Source organism: Nomia melanderi, chromosome 2 (assembly GCF_051020985.1).
Source record: "Nomia melanderi isolate GNS246 chromosome 2, iyNomMela1, whole genome shotgun sequence".
NCBI classification, from domain to species: domain Eukaryota; kingdom Metazoa; phylum Arthropoda; class Insecta; order Hymenoptera; family Halictidae; genus Nomia; species Nomia melanderi.
Genome location: NC_135000.1, coordinates 14805204 through 14832971, shown reverse-complemented (window position 1 = coordinate 14832971; position 27768 = coordinate 14805204). Strand labels below are relative to the sequence as shown.

General features: G+C 32.8%; 1 protein-coding gene across 1 annotated transcript in view; it reads left to right on the top strand.

Moving 5' to 3' along the window:
- The window catches only part of LOC116431147 (laminin subunit alpha-2-like), an 89080-nt gene that overhangs the window by 41501 nt on the left and 19811 nt on the right, over positions 1-27768 (top strand). The window lies entirely within an intron of this gene.

Below are 27768 nucleotides of genomic sequence, written 5' to 3'. Positions count from 1 at the left end.
TCACAGGTTCTAAACTATGTTCAAAATACGTGTCACGAGTCTGACACATTATAAATCAAGAGGTTAACACTAAAACCAGGAGCCCAGTCAAACTGACCCATTCCTGATTTCTCCTTTCTACAATTATGTAAAAGATCTCCCTAAAAAGATTTTCTGTAAAAAATTACTAAAGAAATTAATTTAGCAATACGCAAACTAAATTGTAAATCAGTTAAAGCTTCAATAGATGCACTCTTGGAGTTTTTATAGAATTTCAAAGAGTCCATTTCACAACGATAGTTGTACTGTTGAAAAATGAGCAGAAAAAATATGAACATCTCTCTCATTCCACGGAGAATCCGAACGCAAGAATGCAGTCCACTCTTCCTTGTTCCCGACCCTTGCCGCACGCTCGTAGGAATTTCCTCCAAAGACGGACCGCAATTGCTTCCCCCGCGATGTTTTGTATTCCCGCGTCAATCAACAAAATAATTGCCGCGGCCGCCGCGATATTGTAACGCAACATCCCCCGGCGTGGTAGCGGAGCCATCGTTGCCTCGCCCATTGCAATTTCGTTGTCGCTTGTTTCTTCACGGCGGCGCAATTAAATAGCTGCTGCTTATTAACGCCAGCACTCGCGTAGTTGCCCATACAGTTCGCCACTGGCGGTTTTTGCTTGAACCCAGAACAAGGATTGCGTTCAACCGATACCTAAACTCGACGCCGAAAATTATGGAAAAAGAATTTGAAAAATTTAATTCGAGAAATAATTATTTTCAAGTCGATTCATAAAAATGATTATCTAGAATATACAATAGGAAATAATAAATATAAATTTGTTTAATGTAGTAAACATATTTAATACCGAAACAAAGATCAAAGAATAAATAATTTCTTTAATCATTTGATAATATTATTAAACATATTTTTACTGTCCAGTGAACAGAAGAAGTCATCTAACAATATCTTTTCCTTTCGTAGTTCACAATTCATAGTCAATTAATTTGCTTTAAAATACTTTTTCAGTGCAATTAAACGGTCGCCATTTATTAACGCCAGCATGCGTAGTTGCCCATCCCGTCTGCCACTCGCGGGGCTGCGGACGAATAAAACGCGGACTGTTTTTGCTCGGCCGAGTTGGGGTTGCGTCAAACCGATAGCTGAACTTGAGGCTAAGGCCAAGGCTGTTTAAGGCAGCCGCGGGACCGAGGCGCGTTCCTCTCTTCTCCGCATGCCAACTACGGTCAGGAAACCGACGATACGTCGGTTCTTGCGACGGTGGATCGTCCGCGGGACACAAAAACCGGCCGATCTTCCTTTTGCTGATCCCAGGGAACGACGGGCAATTATTAATTAACACGGTCCCATGGGATACGCTTCCACCGACGTTGAAGCAAGTGGATACTAATTTATAGCTGCTTAATTTTATGGCGTTTTACACCGCGGTTTAATGAAATTATATCACGATCGTTCGCTGAACGCGGAGCGATCGTCTGTCTTGTGAACTGCGGCGTTTAATTTAGACGTGTGGCGACTGGAGAACTTATTCGGATTGATTTGTTGGGATTGGGAACTACGAGATGTCACTTTTTGGGTTTTTTTGCTAATAATGTAGTTTTGTTAACCTTTAATACTAAAATTACCGAGTAGTTAAATTGATTTTCTAAAATTTCTCTGTAGAAACTCCAAGAGTGCATCTATTGAAATTTTAATTGATATACAATTCAGTTTGCATATTGCTAAACCAATGCCTTTAATAATTTCCCAGAGAAACATATGTTATCTGTTTAATAATTGCAAGAAGACATCAGGAATGGATCATTTTGACACATATGGTAGTTTTAGTGTTAAGTGGGGATGTGCGGTCTCACAAGTTTCTATACAAAATATTGAGAACTTTGAAACTAGTAAAATTTTCGTCATATAGTTGATACTTTTAACATGTAGAGGTATTTAAATAAATAAAAACAAATTAATACAATACATTTTTCTATTAGTTACTACAAACGAGAATATTTATCATTGATTGATAATTTTTAGACTTCCTACTTAAAAGTTAAATTCACGTCCATACGTAGAGGTTAACCTTTTCTCCTACAATATCGAGTCAATCTATAGTGATGACAATTTTCAAATAAGTTCAATAAATTGAAATGTTATTTACTCATTTTTCATATAAATGTAATATCGCGTGTCCATTATTGGTTTTTAACCTTTAGAGTAAATGTAGACACAGAATGAACATCAGAGTCTTTTTTTTTTGTTAAATTATCAACGAAAGAGTAAGTTTATCAAGCATAGTTGTGAAATAAATGATAGAAAAAGGGGTTAACCTTTGAGCTGTGAATGAGGAGTATACTCGGCATGAAGAAATTTCTATTTGTGAGTAACGACAAGTATCTTAGTTGTTTAAAAAAAATTCCTGTTATTTTCTTATAATGGAATTCAATTTTACAACACTTATACGTTCTCGGTTTGATGAGTACAATCGTCATTGAGTCATTCTAGTGACATAATATAGGTACACACTTTAGGAGTCGGAGTAGCAAGCCATTCATACTTTCAGTACCTTTCAGTAGTTTTGAAATAAATGTTTCTGGTGAGATTTTTGAAGAATAAAGTAATTGACGTAGATATACCTGTAGATAAAAACGAAGTTGTACTTGAAGTTTCATTTAACACTAAAATCCTATTATTTAATAAAACGAAGAAATTCGTAGATAATACGTAGGTGTACATAATATTAAAATATTTCACTTTCAAACTTCTTCTTTTGTGTTAAAAAGAAAATATATGATTACATTATACTAGTCTGTTACTGCACAAGGCGAGTAGCTTAATTAAGATATAGCTATATTTTGTGTTTCGTTAAAAATAGAAAAGTAGACATAAAGTAGAAAAAGGAAAGTTCTTTAAATTTTGAATCTTTTTCGTATAAAATGTTAGAGTAATATATATGAAAATTAAATACGTTTCAAGATATTATAACATAAAATAAACGACTCATTCTTTTCATAGAAGAAATACATTCTCTTTTCTAAAATGAATTTATTTACAAAGTAAATTTCTGCAGTAATATAGAAATCGAGTAAAAAATATTATTTTTAAATTAACAGGTTTCAAAGTAAGATATAATTTTTATATAGCTATAGATAGCGAACCTAAACATCTTTATAAAGTAATCTCATAAATCTTTGCCAGTCTAAAATAAACGTATTAGTCGTTTTCAAATGTGAAAGGTTTAAAGCAACAACGTCTACAAAATTGTTGGCGTGTTGTGTAATGTTCCGTTACAGGTGAAATTACGCTTGATTTCTTCGTGCCAGTGTTAATTGATAGAGTTTGCAGTATCAGCATGTGTAAATAAGATCGTTGCGATAGTTCAGATACAATCACCACGCATCGGGCAACTATGCTCAACTTCCTCGCGCTGTAAGCAATTTAAGATCTACGTGCACGTTGAATGTGGGTGTTACGCATTGTTAGTGCTTGTAATTCATGTACGATTTGCTCGAGCCATAATAAATAAACAAAATCTAAATCACAATTTGCAATGCTGTAATTTTTCTTTTCATTGGAAAAAATAATTTATAATTATTATGAAAAGGAAAATGAAAGAGTAGTTTGTAACGTTTTAATTTGTTCAAAGAATAATATTAATTTTAATATAAAATGTTAGTACAGAGCTAGTAGATATTCTAGTTTAATTTTAAAACATTGTTTATCGACAAAGTATCGACAAAGATTGTTCATAAATTATACACTACTATGAAAGAAAGAAAAATATGTATGCCTCTCTTTTTCAAATAATTAGATTATTCTGTAGCTGTTTCAAATTACAAAAACAAATAAAATATACATTTGTAACACTACAAACGATAATTACTTGTTAATCTATAAGAAAATATGAGTATACTGTCAACATAGTGTTCTTAAAACCATTGCCCTATAATTTATTTCCCAATGATCGATAAACTACTTTGTCATTGATACTTTATTGAAAAAAGAGAAAAATATAACAGTTGATAACAGAAGAATAATATTTAATTTGAACTCAAAAAAATTAAATAATATTTATGCTTATTAAATTCTGTTTAACACGTTATTATAAGGCAAGGGGTTAATTCAGATGTTCACGAAAAATCAGAAAAAAAATAATCATCAGTAGAGATTTTAATCTTCAGTAAAACTGATAACGCACGAGTTCCATCTGCAGTATCCTAAAAATATTGCTAACATGTGTTCTCTGTGTCAACCCTAAACGCATCTCCACACACAGGAAATCTAAAACACGCCAGGAAACTTCAACAGAAACCATCCCCAAACCGCGATAAGGTATTTCACGGTAAATTATGTTACCGAGATAAGCATTCCAACAAAGTGTTCGATATTTCAACGTCGCCAGTTGAAACTTATCACACCAAACTGTTGCATTCTTTCCAAACTCAAACAAAGTAGAGGCAACCCTTGTATAACACGGTCGTTATGTCCCTAAAAATGCCGTGTTATGCGATTCCGTGTTATACAAAATAAAGAACTAGTGCAAAAGAGACAGTTAGGTTCCAAAAATTAGAAAAACATAATTACCGTTTCTAAAAAAGGTTTAATAATGCGCACCCGAAAACTTCTAATCTATATATAATGCAGTAAAAAGAGAACACAAATTTTTAAAATGTACTTAACACTTCACAAATAAAATAGGATTTCAAATTCTAATGAATTTCAAAACTCTGCAGACAAATCTGACACGACATACACGTTCAAATGAAAAATTTCCAATGAGACATTTTGCGCACTTAAAAGCTCTTACTTCGTTGCGTGCTATACGGAGATTTCTCTAATTTCGAATTTTGCTCTTAAAAATTCTAAGCGTTGCATGGGGTTTTCCCCAATTCTCAAACCATGTTAGAGTGACACCATGTTATAGAAGTGCCGTGTTACGCGGGAGTTACCTGTACACGTAATTTCAATTTTACGCAATGATATTCAATTGATTAAATCTAATTTACCATTGAATTCAGCGCATACGTAAAGGGTAACTTTCTTTCCGAATTCATCTGGTGGTTTAATTACACATCAACTACAACGTAATTTATCACATTATCGTCGTACTATTAATTTCTCGGTTACTTCGCGATACTTGTGCGCTCGGCGAGGGTTTGCGTGCAAATGGCGCGCGAGTATAGGCAGCCGACACCGTTGATATATTAATGCACCTGGCGCATATTTAATTGCTCGTTGCGATGGTAGGTCGCAATTCGTTCGGTAAAAATAATGATAACCGATAAAAACGGTCAAGCTTGTTCCACATGAATATTATACGCGCAACGGATTCTGTGATTCGTCGAGAGCAACCTGTACGAGGTCTAGCATCGACTTGGTAATTAAGACCGAACAGAGTCCTCGTAAGCATGCAATTAAGAGCATTAATTGACGCTGGAGAGCCGGCAGAGAGCTAAATGGTCCACCCTTCTGCGTTAGATCGAAGAATGTCTTGGAATACGGGTACACGTGAAGTGATCGTGAGCGCCGACCCCAGTCGGCTAAAGCCACGTTCACACTTTTGTCTCGGTATACTCTTAATGAATGGAGGTACTTGAATGAATCCTAAACACGCCCTTGCACAGCAATGAAACTCTGTTCCTTTTTATGTTACTCCCTTTTATATCTTAATTAAAAGGGGGAAGTTGATAATGGATTGCAGACGTTCATGCAGATTTCCGTTTTCTCGGATTGGTTCGGGGAAGTCGACGTTCTGCATTCGCTGATATTAAGTCAAACGTCCAAACTAGATTTAGTAATATGAGAATATTCAGTTTACTATTGAAAGGAAATTAAAGGGGAACGCTGACATAAGCTGCAGATTTATGAAAATTTTCATTTTCTTGAATTGATTCAAAGAAATCAGAATTAACTGCTGTCCTCGTAAAGTTGAGTCGTGTGAATATATCAATTAAATTTTTACAAAGATAACATTCTATTCTTTTTTAAATTTAATAATATAATTAAATTAATCAGTTAACCGTGGAATTTAGTTTGAAAAATGTCTCATTGTGCTCGCACTGAAGTCAGGCAATGAAGTACATACTCGTTAAACGCAGTGCAAATGTAACTATAATATATTTTAACGAAACACTAAAGCAAAAGGAAAAAGAATTATATGTATATCTGAAAAGATAACTAATCAATCGTTGAAAAGATTAGTATCATTTTGAGTTTTAAGATGACGTGTAAAATAAATCATCTTTTCAAAATAACACTTTAATTTTAAGAATGCTTCCAAAAAATAGCTTGTTCAAAAACAAATTATATAGAAAACTATTTTGTCAAATTTCAAATGTCCGGTTTCTTGTCGTCCACCGTATACATCATGTAACACAATCGAATTAGAAACTGTTTGCAACTTCAATCTAACTTAGTTCACAAAAGATTATTACAACATTCATTTCGTATCTTTAATTTACATACTTACGTAATACAATTGGAACAGGCGTCTTGAAACTCGCGCCATAAATAACTCGATTCCATTATTCCTTATTGACTTACCCGCGCACGGATTGCAACAGAAACAATCTGACGCTCGCTTGTTCACGCGCATCCTCGTGAAGGCATGCTCCGATTGGAAAAATATTTATCCACGTTGACGGCCAATTACGTTGCATTGTGCGCACGTGGCTGCAGTCAACCCGGAAACCGCGTTGCAAAGCTGCATCCTCGATTCAGGAACAGCTCAAGCGAGATTTAAACTGTCGATGCGCAGCGTGTCTCCTCAGCGTGAAATACACTTTGTAGTAAAGGCGTCAGCGGCTTGATAGGTTTCTGACGCTTGAAAAGAATCCGCGACTCACGGCGAAGGATCAGGTCCTTTGTTGGATTCGCAATTAATGTCCTGGCCCGATGAACAGGATGTTCCACCACGCTCGATCTTGTCACATCGGGACGCGCCGCGTTACCGACACGTGACTTCGATATGAAAAGAGGGATTATTGGAAACTGCTCCCTTTCGTCGAACGAGCGAACAATGCATTCTTGTGCGGTAAAAAGTCAAGTGTCTGGTTTCGAGTTAAGTGCATTAAATGTCGTTGCTCTTTTATGTTTTTCGGTGGTGTTTTTATCTTTCCCTGGTTACATTGATTTTACTGACCAATTTAACCATTTGCGGATAAACGTCGCCATGTTGATGATGTAATACTTTCATATTTGGAATAGAAAGTTGTGGACGAATGATTTAGTTATTTAAACAAAGTAAGAGGAATACATAGTTTTTTTTCTAGTGTTAACCATGAAACCTGTTAACTGTGGAATTTAGTTTCAAAAATCTCTTGTTTCGTGTGCAATAAAATCAAAAAGTGAAGCGTGTGCTTGTCAAACAAAAGACGAATGCACCTATGGTATATTTTAATGAAAAATCAAGGCAAAACAAATAATTACATATTTATCTGAAAAAATAAAGGATTCATCGTTGAAAGAATTAGTATCATTCCAAGCTTTAAGATGACGTGTATACTTGTCGAACACAGTTAACTGGTTAAAAGTATGGCATGTAGTTTAGCTTCTTTTGGTAAAAATTTGAGATACTTTGAGAAATCTTTATCTGCAAAAGATTTAGCTTTTTTGTTCTGAAGGTACTTTAAATTACCAGTTTAATGAAAATGGCAGTTTTTTACTATCTTCAAGTTTTTCAAAGTTGATTTTATTTCATTTGAAGTAGGTACATGTCACTTCTTGAGACTACATGTTAATAAATAAAAAGAAATGTATTATATGCGTAACACTAGGTTTACTGATGTTTATTGTACGGTTTATTTTATTATTCCGAGAAAAGTTAATGTTCATTCGTTTAGATATTGGACATTAGGGATTTAAAAATAGAGTAGTAGGATAAATATTCGCGTAATTGCATAGATCAAAACCGACATAAACGTTTACTAAGTATTGTTTATAAAATTCAATATGCGTCAAATTGACGAGTTCCGTAAACCTACATAGTGTTAATATACACTGTGTTTTGTATAATATAATACTGTAAACAAAAGTGAGTAAAAAATTAAAAATTAGAAATTTGCAAGTTACTTGTGCAGGGATCTTACAAGCAATTAATTAATTTCAGAGGTTAAAATAAAATGTTGGTCATATTGGTTCATATATTTTTATTACATTGCATTAATAGGTCTATGAACGGATATTCCATATTTGGTTGTAACTGTAGAAAAACATACGTTTCTGTAACAATTAAAATTTAAGAATTATATAAATCTATATGTCTAAAAATTGTACCTAATTCCCATTTCTTTAAAGCATTTTTATCTTACGCTTACGCTACCAAACACTGTATTAAAAATTTTAATAGAATAATTCATTCTCAGTTCAGAACCGTTATAAAATATTGTTAAATATTAGTAACATAATCTTTCAAAATGTTAAGTGTATTATATTTTTTCTATATACAATAGCTTGACAACAACGAACATAGGGTAGAATAAGTTCTTATTTCCCCATTAGAAAATAAAGTATAATATTTCTAAAATATAAATATTTGTATAATATTGTATAAATTATATAATATTATGATAAACTAAAATTATAATATTATTACACATCATATAAATTGTACAAAAATAGGTATTTTCATCTTAAAAAATGAATATCAGACACAAGAAATAAATTTGCTCACTGGGTGGTCAAATATTTTGTATACTTTGAGTCATGCTGTAGAAACGGTTTTGCATAGAACCTCTTTTTCACATGGTGAATTTATTATGGCCGGAATAAATTTGATATCGAAACACGATACGCCGTTGTTTCTGCACCGTTCAGCCATTCACGTTGCACGCGGAAGTATCGATTGCAGTTGATTCTTCCTGGAAGTCATCATTAACTCCCGATGAATTAACATCAAGGGAAATGGAACGAGCCGCGGCCGTGCCCCGCGAAAAATGCATTACCCGGTCACGGTTGACGCAAGACACGTTAAACGTACCGATTCGCGCGTTAATGCTCGACGAGATCCAGTCGCGCCGATGTGTGTTATGTAATTGAAATGAAATGATATACCGAATCGAGATTCGTATCTGCCGATCAATCTGTCGGCCGTAGGGACTTCCATTAACGTGTCACCGGTGTAAATACGTACCGGTTGAATTCAAACAGTTGTCGAACAAAGTGATGAAATGATTAATAATCGGTCGCTGTACGAATAATTCTGTTGCATCGAATAAATATTTAGTACGCGATGGTTGATCTAATGAAGAAAGACATGATGGTTTTATTTGTTCAATTAAAATGCTATGCGATGCTAACCGCTGACAGACTTAAGAAATGATTCGATTAATATTTACTCTTACTTTATCTCCGTGTGTGTGCAATATTAGCAATGGATTTTTGTGCAAATAGACATTGGTAATTGTTTACAATACTGATTCCTTACCGATTTGGATAACCTTAAAGTATGTTGTGAAGGATTTGATTCTGGACAACTTTTCCTTATACATGTTACAGCCGCTCGGCCGTAGTTTTACAGATATTCGAAAAAATAGGTCCGGAAATGGGGAGTTTTCATACTCAGTTACAAGAAGAGTAACTTTCATATGACCTTGATTTTGGCATATATTGTTAAGATAATTTTTCTGTCTACCCAGAACTTTAAATTTTTGATAGTGAGCATGGGTTCAAAAGTTATGAGGCATTAAATTTTCGCATTGCGCTAAAACCTTTCATCTTTATTTTCATTTATTGAAGTTGTTCCTTATAATAAGTGTACTCGAACTTCGTTTAAATGACAGAGATTGGTTTTAATGAGGATGGTTTCTCTGGAGGGATAGGGGCGGAACCTGCACCCCAAAGTCGTCATTCATGTCGGCGAGGAATTAATGTTATAAATAATTATTCAGACATTTTTCTATATTATTTTATGGAAACTTGAAGTAAAAGGTTTTATATGTTTGAATTAAGTAGTTAAAAATGCATTGAGGATAAAGATAATTGTCTCATTTATGTATAAAGTTTGCAATGAAATAATTATATTTTATCTTTTTGTAGTTTCCACGTCATTCTTATTTTTTAATAGTATTTTTTGACGAAATATTTGCTTTAAAATAGAACAGGCACTATTATGGGAGACGAAAATATTTGTACAATGAAAACGTGGAATTATATCTGTTACTTATTACGAAGATATTATATAGCAAAATTATAATATGAATAATAATATTCATGTTTTGATTTCAAAGATATTTATTGGTATTCCTTGATAACCTGTACATCCTTGAACTTCATAATTAATTAATAAAGAAATAAATAGCAAATTCTATGAGAAGATATTTGTAGTGAAATATATATTATGAAGTATATATTAACTTTAAATAGAAATATAAATATCTAAGTAATACATGCTCCAATTTGGTGATTTCAACGCATGGAGATATCGTTGAACGTGGGTAGAATTCTAAAGATTTTATTACAGAATATTCCCACTTATTATTGTAACAATATATCAATTAAATTTCATTAAGAAACCAATTTTCCGCATCACAAAATTCGGTATATTTATTTTACACGTTTTAAAACATTAAAAAATTCTTTTATAGAGAACTATCCTTCACTTTTATTCTTATAATAAACAATATTTGATTTTCTCTTATCAATATTTTAAGAATGACTTTTCCATAATATTTTGAGATTATCACAAGAGATGCCACACTTAAAGGCCATGAATTATATTTGAGATGCTATGTCAAAGTGTCAAGTACTAATTTAGAAATTTGAGTATGATGTTCGTGTTAAAATGTTAATGATCTCTTGAGACATTATCGTGTTTATCGTTTCTGGGTAAGGTCCTTAAAGAAAAATCCTAAGGGTGCTTAGTTTATCAGTCTGAGAAACACTTGCACGAGAAAGCAGAACCCTAGTTCTGATACTATGTCCGATAAGTATAATCAACCTTGAAATATAAGGGAAAGGGGTAATCCGATATAGTTATCATAAAATATCGTTATATCATAATACAACATTTTCACAAAAATCACTTCATTACTCTTATTTTTATTCGTAGAATACACTAGCACCCTTTGGCAAGAAATAATAAAATGTTTATAAATGGAAAATAATAAATACACTAAGAAAGAATAAAATTTACAATACGAAAATAAAGAGTAAAATTTTGTTCATTTAAGGCTTCATTTTACAAAATAAAAGTACAGTGACATTTTGTTGTAAAGATTTTATACCTTAATAAATGAATATTAAAAACTTGTATCTATAGATTTTGAACTCAATTTTTTTCAAAAACGATGTTTTAAATAAAACCATTTTATTGTCGCACGTCGGCTTATATTTTCAGCTGGTTTTACCTTCTTCTTGCTTGTACCAAGACCTGAAACACCCTGTATATTGAATCTCTCTTGTTCCTCTATTATAACACTTTCTAATAGCCTTTATATTTCTATTGCTGTTAGTGACTTAGAATACCTGCTTGTTTAAAATTTTATGTTACTATTAATGCATTGAAAGTTTTTAGATTTTATGTTTATATGCATATTTAATCACTGGTGAAAGTATCGCCTTTCAAATACATATGTGTTTCTGATATCCTGGAATTCTAATTTTATAGTTTCTCTGAAGAGCTAATTTTAAGGATTATTATGAATGTTGTAGGAAATTCACGTTCATAGTACTTTTATGTACAACTGTAAAGTTATTATTTACGTTCAATAAAGTTTCGTCTGTTTTATCACTTATTGATGCAAATAATAGATTATTCGTTTATTTTATCATAACATCGACTTTCACAATTTTTAACACTATATAACCTTTTTGTGTCTTTCTCTGGAATGTCATAGAACTTTTTAATTGTTTTAAATTGTTTTAAAAGTTATAGTAGTGAATAAAGTGAATGAGAAAGAAAATGAGAGAAACACAATAACAATACTATTAGTATAGAACCTTATTTATTTCGAATTTTCATTAACTTATTAAAAACCTTAATGTCTTTTTTATGTCAACCTAAATCAATGTAATATCAAAGCTTTACTATTTCTATGCGCAATATTCACTTGCAAGGGAACTGGCATAAAATATCCAATAAAAAATAGGATATTGTTTAATTCTAGATTTACTGATCATTTTGAAATAGCCAGTCTGTCATTCCGTATCATTTCCGATTAATTTATGTATATGAAATGTACCGAATAAGTCTACGTCAATAAAAATTCCCTGGATTAACATTGACTGAATTAATGTTACAGCGAAAGGAGAACGCGTTTTAATGTACCAGTAAATATGACAAGTTTCAGTAAAAGTAGACATAAAATCGGTATCCATAAATTAACATTAATAAACGCATAGTATAGGTAAATACTTACTTATTACTAATTTTTAGAAAGTCTGCGAACATAAATTTTACTTATATTGGATTGCAATATAAATCATCTGTAAAAAAGTAAATAAAAATAAAGAACTTATTGGATTCATTGCAAATACGAATAATTAATAGAAATAAACCATTTACACTGAATTTAAAACCATCACTGTTTCATGAAACTAGTAAATAATAAATAAAATAACAAAGAAAAAATAGAATATTGAATAGAATTGAACCGATTGTTAGACACATTCAAAACATGTCAAAGCTCAAAACATTTAGTTTTTGCTCTTAATCGATAACATTTTTTCTTCTATCTATTTCATTCCCTATGAATCTTTTAAAACATACAATTTATTCTCTAATATATTTCCTTCTTTGAGTACAATTTATTAAATAAATATCATACAGTTATAAGAATGAATTGTTTAATTGAAGTTTCTTTAAAATATACTTAGTTTTACTAGGTATACAAGGTATACATACTTGGAGATATTATTCGTGACACGAGCAATTCAGGGCGAGATGCATTTTCCATGCAGCCAGTGATCGTCGTAGAATTTTATGATCGCCTCTGTTGTTACTGTCGAATCATTGTAAGGATAGTTTACTCTTTGTACGAAACTACCATAAGCTTTGTTGTTTATCACCGCAGCAGTGGTAACACGCGGGCACACTTGATTTTGTGGTATTTTAATGACACACACATCAAAGCTTTCGCGTAATTCCTCGCGTATAGCGCGGAGAAGGAAGTGAATTGTTGTAACCATTTTAATTTATTACAGTGTAAGTCACGCGAGCCAAATAAACATTCGCGGATAACTGTTCCTGCCACTCCCAGCTTGAACTTGTCACGTTTAATTAATCGCATCAGAAATTTCATTGTATGACAAGGTAATATGTAATATTACAGGTTCTTCAACATTTAGTTGCTTGAATTATTATGTATTATCAGGTGAGCGTAGAACGCATAAATTATTCGTTACGGAATGGTTTACTGAACCAGTTTATTTAATGCAGAATGATTTAAGAATTGTGTCAAGTACGTAAGATTCATTTGTTAACACCTTGCCCTACTATTTCTTTTTTATCTATGATAGATCCAACTATTTCATTATTAGTGATTTATTGCAAAATTCCAAGCATATTCTATGCCCATGGTTGGCAAACAAAAGAGTAATATATTTAAATTTTATTTAAACCCTTCATTACGAGTTAGACACGATATTATAAGGCAAGAGGTTAAAACAATTTGTTAGCTATAGTGTTTTTTGCAAAATGTGTATATCCAATTCAATTCCTTTTAATACAATTTATTTGCTATGTAACATTTTTTTATAATATTGAATGTTCCGACAAATTCCAGAAATATATTTTCTTTGTCAAGCCCATTCTATGCAACTTTTCAATTATAATGAAGTAAATAAAAGTTATAAATAAAATGCAAAGAAGACAATGAAAATTATGATTTCTAGTTTATCATCACCTTTTGAGATCAAAGTGAGCTTAAAAATTGAATTAATTTTTGAGATGAACTAGAATTTTATTTCTTAAATTTGTGTGGGTATAAGAATTATAAGAATTTTTAATATTATGAAACTCAATTACCTTTTCTCTTTCAGTTAAATATAATAAATTATATTTTTTTCTCTGTATTATTATTACTTTGTAACTTTATTAAAGATCCTTGATTTAAATTCAATTAAATTTTCTAACTACTTTTGATTAGATTTATAATAAATTAACAACATGTAAACCACAATTACATCTTTATTTTCTCTTCAGTCTAATAAAATCATCCATTGTTCTAAAATATCCATATTAAATTCCTAATTCATCAAACTATTAATTATGTATATACTAAAAATTATTTTATAAATAACCATTTAGTTTATACAAATCTTCAATTAACTCGAAGACGCTCATTCTGACAACATTTTTCAGTGTTGTTATAAACACTTTCCAATTATCATTAACTAAACACAAATAACACTGATCATCCCTTTTCCAACGTAACAAATCCTACCAACTAACAAATTGTTAATCCTCGCTTCGCAATATCTCAAAGAACGCAACCCGATAAATCATTCATTTATCTTGGCTTCTAAACCACCCCAACGTCGACACGATTAATCTTAGAATTCCTATTTGGCAGCGCATTATTTAATTAAATACCCTTTGGCAACATCGTGACTGCCTAAACAATGGGCCACCTCATAATTGAAAAAGGGATTCGAGCTCTCATCGGTTTATTTGCAAGAAATTATTTCTCTATTGATTCTTTCCTTCCCGCGTTGCTGTTGAATTCTCCGGAGATCGCTGCGAAGCCGTGTGACCATTAATATCGCTCCTCGTTAATCTTGCAGAGACCGAGACTGATTAATCGAACGAACAGTTTGGCGACTGGGCCGCATTAATTATCCCACACGGACAGGTTTTCATTTTCGGCCCGATATTCGCCGCGGGACGCCACTTACACGACTTCCCGAGACGATAATCGATTTCTCGCGGCAGAAAACGCAGCTGTATCTTGACCGGCCGCGTAAATCAGACATCGCACGGCATCCTCCGTGCCTCCACATAAATAATCGAAACACTGTCTGAAATGTTCAGTTCGCTGTTTGATGATACTATTGATAGCGATGGCTATTCCACTACTGAGAAAGGGTTGTCTTTTATTAACCCCCTTGTCCTATGATTTACTTTTCAACTGTGAACAATACTACTACTTTGTCATTAATAATTTATAAAAACAAGACGAAAATTCTAGGCATATTATATGTTTATGTTTGCTCTATAGTATAATTATTAATAACAGATTAATGTTTAATTTGAATTTTAAAAAATTGAGTAATACTTATGCTTATTAAATTCTTTTTAAAATCTTCACCACGAATCTGACATGTTTTTATAAGACAAGGGGTTAACACTAGAACTAACGATAAGTCAAAATGACACATTTTAGAGTTAGAGGTTCGAAAGTAAATAATTAGGATACATATTTGCGTAACTACAACAATCAAAATCGATTCAACCATTTATCAAATAATGTTTATAAAATTCAATATTAGTCAAGTTGACGCGTTCCGTAAACCTAGTGTTACAAATATTAAGTATTCGAAATGTTTTTAAAAATAAATAGTTTCACTTGAATACTATAATGAATATAGTATTGCGTTCACTAAAAGTATAATTTATTAAAAATCCAACAGCTATCGCATGCAGGAGTTTCCAAAAAATTTCAACACTGGTTAATAGCGTTACAACAAAAAGTGTGAGGTTGGAGAGTTAAATTATCTCGAAGCACAGTAACTTCTTCATCAACCCGAAAGTCATAAGCGATATATGTAACGTTACATACGCATTTATGTCGACAAATTACCTTTAATAAGCTTCAGGCGAGAGTAACGCGACACCATGTACAAAAGCGGTTCAAGCTGCCCGATGACAGTCTACAGCTCCCGGCACTTTGAATGAAGGAAATTGACTTTGTCAGTCTCGAGTGGTCGCGTCCACTTCTTTTCACTGTCAATAGGATGTCTGTAAAAACGAGACACTTGTGATCTGGGATCTCACAGTCCCGATACCTAGGAATGAGAAAGAACTGCTTTAACCATCGTGATGCATATGAAGGTGACATTTATCGAAGTCGTAATCTTTAACTTCAACAGACGTTGTTTTTGCTTGTTAAAATTTCATACATAAGTATCTACTACCTTTTTGACAAATTAATATTCGTTTGTTTAAAAAACATATATTAACTGTATGTAAGTATTTTTCTCTATCTGTTTGTAGCGTTTCTAAATACATTTTTTAGTTTATTTCTCGTGTTTTGAGTTTATTTTCTGAAACCAACAAAAACGTAAAATATAGTAGGTACCTACCTATTTAGATCATTTATTAAACTAAAAAAAGTACTGTTTTTGAAATATATTTTACAAATGATTGTACCTATATACTTCCTATTTGATATACACCTGTGTATTTGTTTATTGTTTTAAAGTATTTAACAGTACCCAAGTGAGTTCGAAATGAATCCTTCTAATTCAGATTCTATATTAATCTATCGCATAATTTGAACAATAAAAAAGTAATATGAATAAAATAATATTCTTATATATGCACACATAAAATTTTATAAAATAATTCATCAAAATGATACTTTTCTTATGAATATTTCCCACGATTTCAAAGATAATGCTCTCTAATTATATATTATTTGGTTTAAATGAGATTATATAGATGCTTGGCATTATAAGAAAGACATTAATAATAATAGTGGTAATTACAGGAAAGTAATCTTCCCAGATTCTGTATACGACAAAGTTCCCTAAGAAGATGTTTTACATTATACAGTATCATTAATATGCCGTGAAACATTTTTGAAATGGTAGGCTGGAGCAACTTCCCCTTCAATTTTCTTGTAATTATTAAAATCAAGTTGATAGGAATCTAATGACTTATTCTTAATTTACTGCGCCCACACATTAATTACAGAAACTGCGAATACATTTGAACTCCTACTGCCTATATATTAAGCTATGAATACAAAAATGCCATTAGAAGAATACAACATAAAAAAGAATCATTTTCGTGTTGTTTACTCCAATGACACGTATTTATCGCCTACTCTTTGACGCCCATTTACTAGCAGACGACAATCAAATACCGATGTTTAAACTAGAATTCAGTGACCGTTAACATTTGATTTACGAACAGTGGTTGCATAGTTTATACTATCGTTTCCGGGAAAGAAATTATACTATTGGGTTGATGCAACAGTTTTGAAGTTCTTTTTATAAGAACTAAAACGAAGAGTTTTTCAAATATTTTTATTGATTTGACCTATTATATAATTTCCATTGGTTGTTATTACCCTCTCCCATCTTTATATAAGTTTATGTATACGGTTATTGTAGAAATGTGATTTTAAACAGAAAACGAATCCAGTAATATTTTTATTTGCTTCAAAAAACGTCAAAATTTTTGCATCGACCCAGTATATGCATAGAAAATAAAATAAAATATGTACAGATGAAACTATAATAGAAAACGAGGGTGGAAATGAATTAGAATATAATTCACGAATGTTTATTCTACAGTGTTAAATTCCAAACCTTTGAAAAAGAAACAAGAACTATTGATATTTTGTAAATATTCTTAATGGATCTGTTAAAAATAGTGAGATTTTTAAAAGAATGCTGATATGTTTTACATTTTGGTATTTATTATAGAAATACTGTTTTACGAATTGTTTATAACAATTTGGTAAAAACTATTAACGTAAGGTATATGTCGTAATATTTACGAAAAGCACTGTTTACTCGAGCTCGGCTCGTCCTCATATTACCTGAAGTTATGAACCTGAACCAGTTAGCTGTTTTCATGAGTATTATCATAAAGAAATGACAACGTTTTGTGTTACACGAGTGTACTCGTCCAAAAACAGCTATCTCAGTTTTTTCTTAGGGTGTGCCGCGAAATTTAAAAAAACTAAGGTTGTGTTTATTTTACCATCATTATCCGAATATACGTACAATATCATCAGTAATTATTAATGTTACTTTTCATTCCATTTATTTAATTTAAAAATTTCTTCTTCTATAACTACGTAGGTGTGCCGCGAAATTTTTCTTTGAAAAATGTATCACGAGAGTAAAACGATAGAAACTCTGAGTTAACTCGTTGAGGAAATTTTCATTTTCGAAACGACCAATTTTATAGGTACACATTACTTCAGTAAAAATTTTTGAAAAATTAAATATGAACACGTACACATAAAAGAATAAGGTATACACTTTTCAAAGATGTCGCAACAGCTCACTGGTTAACAGTAAAACCATCAGACGAGACGAAATGACCCATTCCTGATTTCTTGCTTTTGCAATGATTAAAAAAATAACAGATGTTTCTCTGAGAAATTATTAAAGAAATTAATTTAGCAATACGCAATCTGAATCGTAAATCAATTAAAGTCTCAGTAGATGCACTCTTGGAGAAATTTCAAAATATCAATTTAACTGCTCAGTAGTTTTAGTGTTAATCGCATTGGTTTCTAAAATCAATTGAAAATTGTCGTACGGCTGCATTAGAAACGTGTCCTGGTTGAAACGTCCTCGATAGCAGTTCTTCTTGATGGCGCCATTGTCTGGCAATTAACATAGCAGACAGCAGTGGGCAGCCGTACGGGATTTCACATCGGCGAATCTCCTCGTGGCGCGTCCATCAGCGCGGCGAAGCCAGGGAACACACTTCGACGAGATTTTACGATCAGAGCCGGTCGCGTGACACCTGCGCCAACGAAATCGGCCCGCATTTACGAGATTGAATTTTCATTGATGATTCGCCCGTCTAGAAACCGCGCGAATCGACCGCTTTACTGCTCAATGGAATGTCCCCTAACGGGCGTCGTATGCAGTTTGACAACCGGGTACATAAAAACGATTGTTTATGCGCTTTTTTGTTTTTGCCTCGTGCGTGTCGGTGGTGGTATGCGGTCTCGACGCGCCAGAGGTGTCGGACAATAGATTGTCTGCGATTTTATTTCGTAAGCTTTGGATCTAAATTGCCTCGAACCCCGGCTTTTACGGGGATAAATAAAGAGCAGATTTGCTTCTAAATTGTTCTTCTAAATGGAACGCTTGAATTATTGTACTGTGCTGTCGGATGGCGAATGCTTGTGCACACGCGCGATCTTTAGAAATTAATTTATGCCCGGTTACGTGGAAATTGTGCGAAGCGATATGGGGAATTGAATCGATAGAACAATGGAAATTGTATGAGAGAACGCTTTTTAGGTATAGATATGAATAATTAGTTATTTGGAATATATAGATACCTAAATGCGTGTTATTATTCCGGAATTAAGTATGAAAGTGAAACAATCTAAATAAACTTCAATACATTTTATTTGTGGATAATGAATTGAAATGAAACTTTGGATATATCTTTTTTTATAACTTTTAATTGAAATAGCTGATGCAAGTGTAAACATGACTTAACTCGTGACTGGTCAACAATGTGTTAATATTGAAGTAAGAAGTCTAAATCTGAGGTACGGTTTTATATGGTAACTATTTCTATGGTAAAATTCGCAGGATATAAAAAGCATTCCAATTTGCATTAACGATTAAAGATAGTAATAACCTGTTCCTCTTTTTATAGAAAAATTGCATTTTCTGTTTAGAGATTAAAAATTGTTTTATATTGCAGATTATTGAAATTAGCTTATGTACCATTGAACTACAAACGATTAAAATTATGCATATTGTATATGTATTAAAATAGTTGTACACTACATATGATTTCACAGTTTAAGGACTTATTGCAGAAAGAAATATAAAAATTACAACATTAATTGCAACGTGGTTTTATAACATTAATAACTACTGGTAGTTTAACTTCTTTTGTACTATGTAACCTTCAAAATTATCTTTACATTATAAGAGACTATATTTGATTCTATGACGTTTTCAAAATGCAATTTATGAAATAGAGATACAAAGTTGTATTACTAAACTTTTTATTATACTTTGTATTAAATTTATATTACAATTCGTTAGAATGAAATGGAACCAACATAGTTTAATTAGAATACTCGTATCTCTTCTTATGTATAAAAACTTTATTTTCATTTAAAAACGTTTTCGTACATTCAACATTAAAAAAAAAAGAAGTTAAAGAGAAACACGTATAAAAGCACTTCAGTTGTCATCGTACAGTATATAAAACGAAAGCCATTTCCAATAAACAATATCGGCGGGGAATATCTTACGAACAAGAATTGAGTGCCATCGAAATAGGTGAATCACTATTGACAATCTTTGTATACCTAATCTTCTTCTAAACGTCTTCATTTCTGAGTAAGCATTCGCAATGCCAAAACAAATGGTGACAGTATAGTAAGCATCAAAAATAGGTTTATCGTTTTATTCTTTACCTCTTCCTTCGTTGTTCCTTTACGATTGCCTCGGTTAATGATACATATAAGAGTTATTGCAGACCGACAATACGGGTTCACGTGTTGACTTACGCACATCCCTCGTAGAACTTTCATGACTTTCATTCATATGAATGCATGGGAGCGCCGATAGTTAAAAGCGAGTGGGTTTTATGGTAGCTAGAGATGACGTGTAGTATAACGAAACAATAAAGTATCGTTGCTGCCTCAGCTTGCGGCATATCCGCACGCAGCGTACGTATTATTCTGCGAACGGACAATGCTGTTTACCCGTGATTTATCACATTATTTATGGGTAATTATGATTGCAACAGTGTGCGACGATAGCAGTTTTTCATGTCCACGGAGTTTATCATTAGATGACGAAATTTCACTCTCCCATGATAGAGCATAATCAGATTAATATCGCGAAAATCTCTCGAATTTTTGTGACGTTTCCTCATAAATCTTTCGTGTCGTTTTTTAAATGCTCGTCGGGAGTAATAAATTTGTTGAGAGAATAAAATTGTTAACGCATATGATTACATGACGTTTATGAGATGATTTTCCGATATCGTAGTGAGCTATGTAGTTACTACTTTAATTCTATGACTGTATTTACATTCATTTTTATCATAGCATCTTATTAAAACCTTCCTTTTTATATTTTTATATTTCTTATTAAATCTATTTATCATCAAATTTCCATATAAAAATCATACAAATAGAAGAACCAAAGAGAGAGTTAGAAACTTTACATGCATAATGGCAACGAGTAGAATCCAATGGAATGTCGCAAAACTTAACCTTACGGTAAATCCAGCACGTCTTCACTCGTACCTGCTTTCATGTCTATTCTAGCTGTTGAATATGAACAACCTCATATAAGTCGACAAAAAACAATAGGAATAATGGTGCACAAGACGAGTCTCACGATGAGTCAGTACATACTGTGCTAGTATTCTCCTATCAGCGTGTTCCCCATTTCTAGTAGCTCTCCGACACGACATAACCTCACAAGAGCTAAAGAAACGTGATAACAGCGTGTTTCTAGGTTCAGGTGCGATAACTTAATGGACAAACACTGAGTCCGTCCAGCATCCTATTCTGTCTTTCACCGTTTTAGGTGTAAGATGCCAGTGAAGGATCCACGAACGCACGGCGCCGGTTAGTGTCAGGAGATCTTGTTCCCTTTCGGTCCCCTTTTCTTTCCCCCTATTTTTCGAGATCGTGAACGGTTGGGAGCACGAATGGAACAACCCATGGGTAGCAGTGAGGTTATTAGTCATAAGGACCACCATGAGAGTCTACTCGTGGCCATCGGCATGTGGGCCAACCCTCCGCAGGCTATTTTGTAAACAAGTGATCCTGAACACGAAAAAGTGGCTTCGCCAGGTCTTCTCGGACGAAAATATTGTCAAATATTTTTCTTTCTTCGTGAGCGAAGTGCACCAAGGAAAGTGTCGGCTAGTTTTTCTTTTGGAGGTTCCTTGGTTCGTGTTCTGATTGATTCGAGCTGTGTTGGACAATATCTGGTGGGACAATAAGCTCGTAAGGAGCTAAACGAACCGTAACCGTGAGTCATGGTTTGCTCGATATATTGTCCTATGCTACTGAACTGATACGGTTATGAACTATTAGAGGTTTTTATGGTTCAACAGTGAGTATGGAAGAATTTTTGTGTCATGAAAGACATTTTTTATTGAATGTTGTTAATTGGGAACTGGAGATGATTGATTAAATATTTTTTAGATTTAAAAAAAATATCAGTTTATTTATAAGGTTTTAGTTGTATCAAAGTTTAAGGTTATCAGTGATAATAATTTGTCCTCTAATTATTGAGAAATAAAAATTTTTACTTTGTTAGTAAAGTAAAAGGGTTCATTCGTTGAAACCCTCGTGGCAATTTGAAATAGAATAACATGATATGAATTATTCTTGGTAGAAAGATGAAATAGAGATTAATATAAAATAATACTTCACTTTCATATTATTCTTAAATAAACACTTTTAATATAAGACATATGATACACACAAAGTTGCAAAAAATTAAATGAAAATTGAGTTTTATATTTACATGAATAGAAATTTCATATTACTTTTCCCTATAACTTTATAGTCATATCATTGAATACACGGTAACAATTAAGTGAAACATAACATACTATACAACGCAACAGACTTTTCACTGATTAAGTACTCTATATTCAATGTACTTACACATGTACATACATATGAGTGAATCATTGTTGGTTGTTGTACAGGCTTAATAACTCGTCGAACAAGTTTATTGATGCATTAATTTGTTCATCGTGTTTGCCCTCCATGAGAAAGTTGCAAAGGTTATTTTCAAGGTAATTACAAGGGGCCAATAAATTATTTTACGGAATCTCATTTACTCAGTGTATTACATTGATGAAAGATTGTTTTTTTTTAATATGTATACGGTATGATACATCGATAAAACATGATTTATTAATCGATATTCTGATATCTTTTCACAATTTGCTGACGATCGTTATACTCTTTTTTATCAATGCTAGAAAGATTAAAAAGGAAGTTCCTCGAGCCTGCCAATTATAATTATTAAATACATGTTGTTCATTTCACCTGAAATATTTCGATAAGTGTATTTATTATTTATGCTTCACAGATTGATGTTGAAAGATCATTTCTATTTAAGTGAAAATATTATTTTACACAAAATAAACAAGAAATGTTAAAAACATACGGATTCATTGGAATTTAAGTTATTTACGTACGAGATTTGAGTATTCTTGGATTAATCGTAGGTTACGTTATTTATGTATTGCAGTGCAACTGTATCTCGAAATTACTTTCTAATTCAAATTGATGAACCACTGTGATTCAATTGTCACTCGAAGCCCCGATTATTCAAGGGATAAAGGCTGATTTTAATATACCGTCCACGGATCGGTCTATTCAAATGTCACGATTGGAATGTTAACCCTATAGGGAGAAGTAGCATTTTGTATGCCTGTTGACGCATTAAAAATAGCTCAAACCATATATAAGACGACTATATAATGTTTTCTTATTTTCTTATTTAAGCTGGTAAGATAAAATGCTGTGTGTTGGTTTCATCAAAAGATTTAATAACTCGTTTTACAAGTTCTATCGCGTTTTGATCTATATAGCTATTCATCATTGCTACCGTTGAGAAAGCACTCACCTATCTAGTGAAACCGATCTTGGATTAAAAGAAATATTTCCAATCTTTACTTGTCTACGCTATCAAACGATAAGATTAAGTTTGCGGACTAACAGGTTGCTGTACATAATGTATTACACTATAGAATGCAGATGGCATAAGCGGAAACTGAAATTAGTTTACAAGTTAGATAAATATAAGATCTGACTCTTTATATTCTATTTTTACATTAAATTAATTTTAAATGTTTTTATGAAATGTTATTAAAATAAACATAATTCATAATTAATAATATCAATGACTTATATAAGTTGATTATAAATATACTGCATAATTCAAACGTATAGGTAATACGTTTGTAAAATTATAACACCGTTGTACTACAATTTGAATGTTATCGTAGATTATTAAAGTTTATGTTTTCAAATCAATCCTTAAAGTCTGTATTAACTATGAGACAGTACCATTCTATACAGTACCTATTGAATGTTATTAGTTTAAAAAATATTAGATACTATATAAATTACTATTTTGTATTTTAATAATTTAGTAGGCAAGAAAGAAAGAGAACCTAAGTAATTTTTTTAAACTAATTTTTTGTTAGATCTTTCGTTAACCTCAAAAAGTCAGACTTATATTAATTCTTAATTGCCTAGATGAAGTCTTAGAGAATGTACGGATCTTGTTTTTCCTCTGACAATATTCTATTTGATGTAAATTAAATTTCAATGCTACCATTTTTATTATAATGTACGTATATGCTAACATGCCAGAAAGAAGTGTGAGATTTATTCATTAAAATTTACTGTGGCGGTTAAGAGTTAAATAAAGTTAGAAATCTTCGTTATGGATTTTATTCTTGCCTTATTACAAGCTAAAGGGTTGAAATCCTGCAAATTGATCTTCGATCTCAAAGGTGAGTTAAAATATGCTTTCTTATAACTTATTATACAGAATAGGTATTTTCACAAACATTCAACACTTTGTATCCGGAGATTTCAATATTGTCCCATCAGAGGGAACATCCGAGTGCAAAGGGTTAAATTACTCACTGCAACCTTCTCACTACCAAGAAAAATACTTTATATCCATTACATCTTATTTCCCATTATGCTTTATTTTTGTTATTGTTTCAATAGATAATTCCAAAGCTGCCTTCTTTTTGCCTCACTACTTTATTATAACATCACAAATTTGAATGCAATATAGTTTATGGCGTATACTCATTCTCAAATGATCAGAAACGAAAAATAAACATAATAAATAAACAATAATAATAACTGTAATAACAATAAAACATACAATTATAAAATATAAGTATAATATCAACGTACACAATTTATTAATAAATAATACATTGCCTAAAGCCAGTTTCCTTCACACAAAACAGAAATTACGCATTCAACAAAAAGTCGCGTCAGAAACGAAGCTGCCACCTTCTCGCAGCAAGCCCTTCATTTTCGTGGATCGGATCTTTCCCGGGTGCATCGCGCCGTTTCATGCAAATCACGCGGTCTGCGGTACGCTCTGCGTGCGTCTCTCCTCACCGCGGTGTTGCGTAGGTTCCTCTCACGGACGTGGACACGTGCGCCGGGCCGACCGGCCGGTCGCCGGAAAGATGGAACAGGGTTATTTCTGTCGTCATCAGTCACTCGTGGTGGGCTTAAGTCTCCGCGCGCACCGCGCCCGGAGAAAAAAGGACAGAGTGCGAGCGAAGCAGGCCAGTTCGCCGGCGAGACACAACACAATGCTGCTCGCTCCCTTCCCCGGCGGCTCTGCTCCTTTTCCGGAGCTTTTATGCACGTATACACACCGCACAATCCGTTTCCACACGGCAGAGTTTCGCTCCGGGCAATGCGATTCCTAGGGACGCACGCTAACTCTCGTTATTTTCGAAACCAGGAGCAGTCCGGAGCCCGAGGGGGGATGGGATTAGTCACTGGCTACGGAGAGGGTGACTTTAAAGGCTTTCGCGCGCGGTCAGGAGGTTGTTCCGCTCGGGGATTTTCGGGACGCGTAGTAGTAGCTCTCCCTGGTCCAGGAAACTCGGCTGCTGATAATGCCCTCGGATGAGTCATGGCGTGTTGGTTACCCGGGAAAGTTGTTTTCATCTAGAGCTGACGGCGATAAGAGAGAGTGTTGTATAAGCTTTTCCTTTGGTTTGGAGTAACATGTTTTATTCTTGGTCTTGGTAGTGTTTTATTTTATTTTTTATTTTATTTAACCCCAAATACTTGAGAAGGAAGGATATACATTAGAAGTTCTCGCTTAAAATTATTGTCATACAATATCACATTAATTAGTTTGTTTGTTTCCCTTTATTGGGCGAGAGAAAAAGTTAAACAATTCATTATTTAACCCGTTGCCCTATGATTTATTTGTTGACTGTGATCATTACAACTACTTTATCATTAATAATTTATTAGGAAAATAAACAATTGTAATACTTATTCTATGTCAACGTTTACTTAAAATGTTAACGACCGATAATAGAAAGGTAATATTTAATTTATATTAAAGAAAATATAAATAACATTCAGATTTGTCAAATTTAGTTTAAAATTTCCGTCACGAGGCCTGACGCGATATTGTAGGCCAAGGGGTTAAGGAATTTTAATGTTTATTGAGATTAGAATGTAGGGTTACTATGTATTAACATAATTACATTGCTGCGGATGAATTTTAATATGATGTATCCTGAAGTCTCGTAAAAGTTTAGTTATGTAACTATTGCTGGATTATAAAAGTGGATTACGAGTTTTGGAAAATTAATGTTGGGTGGTATAAATGGCTGGTGTAGGATTATAAAGTAACTGATCGTAGTATTTTATGTGTATCAAAGATTGTTTTAATGTATTTATTAGGTTGATGAGGGAATTCAAATTTTTCAGAATTTAATTAGAACGAAATTACGATAAAGAATGGATTATTCTAGGAAATATAATAACAGTCATTATGCTTTGAATATTTTTCACATTTCTTTCTTGTCTGCATTCTGTGCAGTTTTGAAGTTTTAAATTTCTCAAAAATGTGTACAGATTTGCCATTTAGTGACAACATTTTTAAAGACCTAGTTACTTAAGATTTTATAATTTTTAATATGTTGTCGAGATTATCTATCTCAATAGTATCTTGAAGATTTTACTGGAATGTCGTTTAAAAGTTATTATCATAAAAGTTTAGTTGACAATAAACAATTTTTCTTCATAATTTATACTAAAAACTGAAATTTTACGAATTTTTCGCTTGAACCTAACCCAAATTTAATTTCAATTTTATCAAAATTGAATAAGAAAAGAGTTTGTATTAGTTTAGATAAAAAATCATATCAATCAATTTAAAATACTTATATTATTACTTATTAAATGAACACGTACTTAATTTACAGCTCACAAAATTTTTGTCTATTCGAGGAACAGTATTCACAAATTAATTATTGATTGAAAACCTACAAAAGTTTGATTCACGCCAATTTAAAAAAAAAAACTTATCTTCCGATTTTTTTATCTTAACGTACACTACGCTTAAATTACCTCTAGACCTACCGAGCATTTAATACGATTAATCCCTACGATTGTAGTCCCTATAAAAATTGTAACAATAGATTACTTTCAGTTTCTTCAGAGATTCATTATAGTGTTCAAGTGAAACTATTCATTTCCAAGATCATTTAGAATATTCAATACTTTGAAACTATGAATAATTGTGAAATAAAAAAACAGAAACCAGTCATTTCGCAATAAAAGATTTCGGCTAATAATGAAAATACTTGGAAAGCAAGGAATTCGGTTGCAAATCATGAATCCAAATAACTGTTATCGATGTGGAATGCCCGACAAATGAACCATAGGAAGCGAAAACGAGATTCCGATAACGGGTCGAAGTAAGCGATGCTTAACTGACGATCAAGATGGTAGCCCGAGCGATCAAGGATGGTAGCGGATATGACCGCCGTTGTCTCGGAGGCATTCATCGATTATCGTGGATCGCGGTTGCGTTCTCCTTCAACAATTTTAGCTTCTTTTGCGGTAACAGCAGTATTAAGGATTCCAGGGGAAGCGCCCGGCGCGCTCGAACTTCTCGATAAGATCGAGACGCAAGTGGGAAGCGTTGAACGTGAACGTAGGCGTGACTCTCGTTGACACGGGCAAAGAAGCACTGAGACCAAGAAAATTAAGTGGCTTCGACCGAGATCTACCAAGCGTAGCTGTTTCTGGTGAATCAGAGTAACTGTTCTTTCATTGGAAAAACATCGTGTCAAACGAAAGAAATTGCTGTCTCCGTGGCAAGAAGCAAACACTTTCGACAAACAGTCGGATT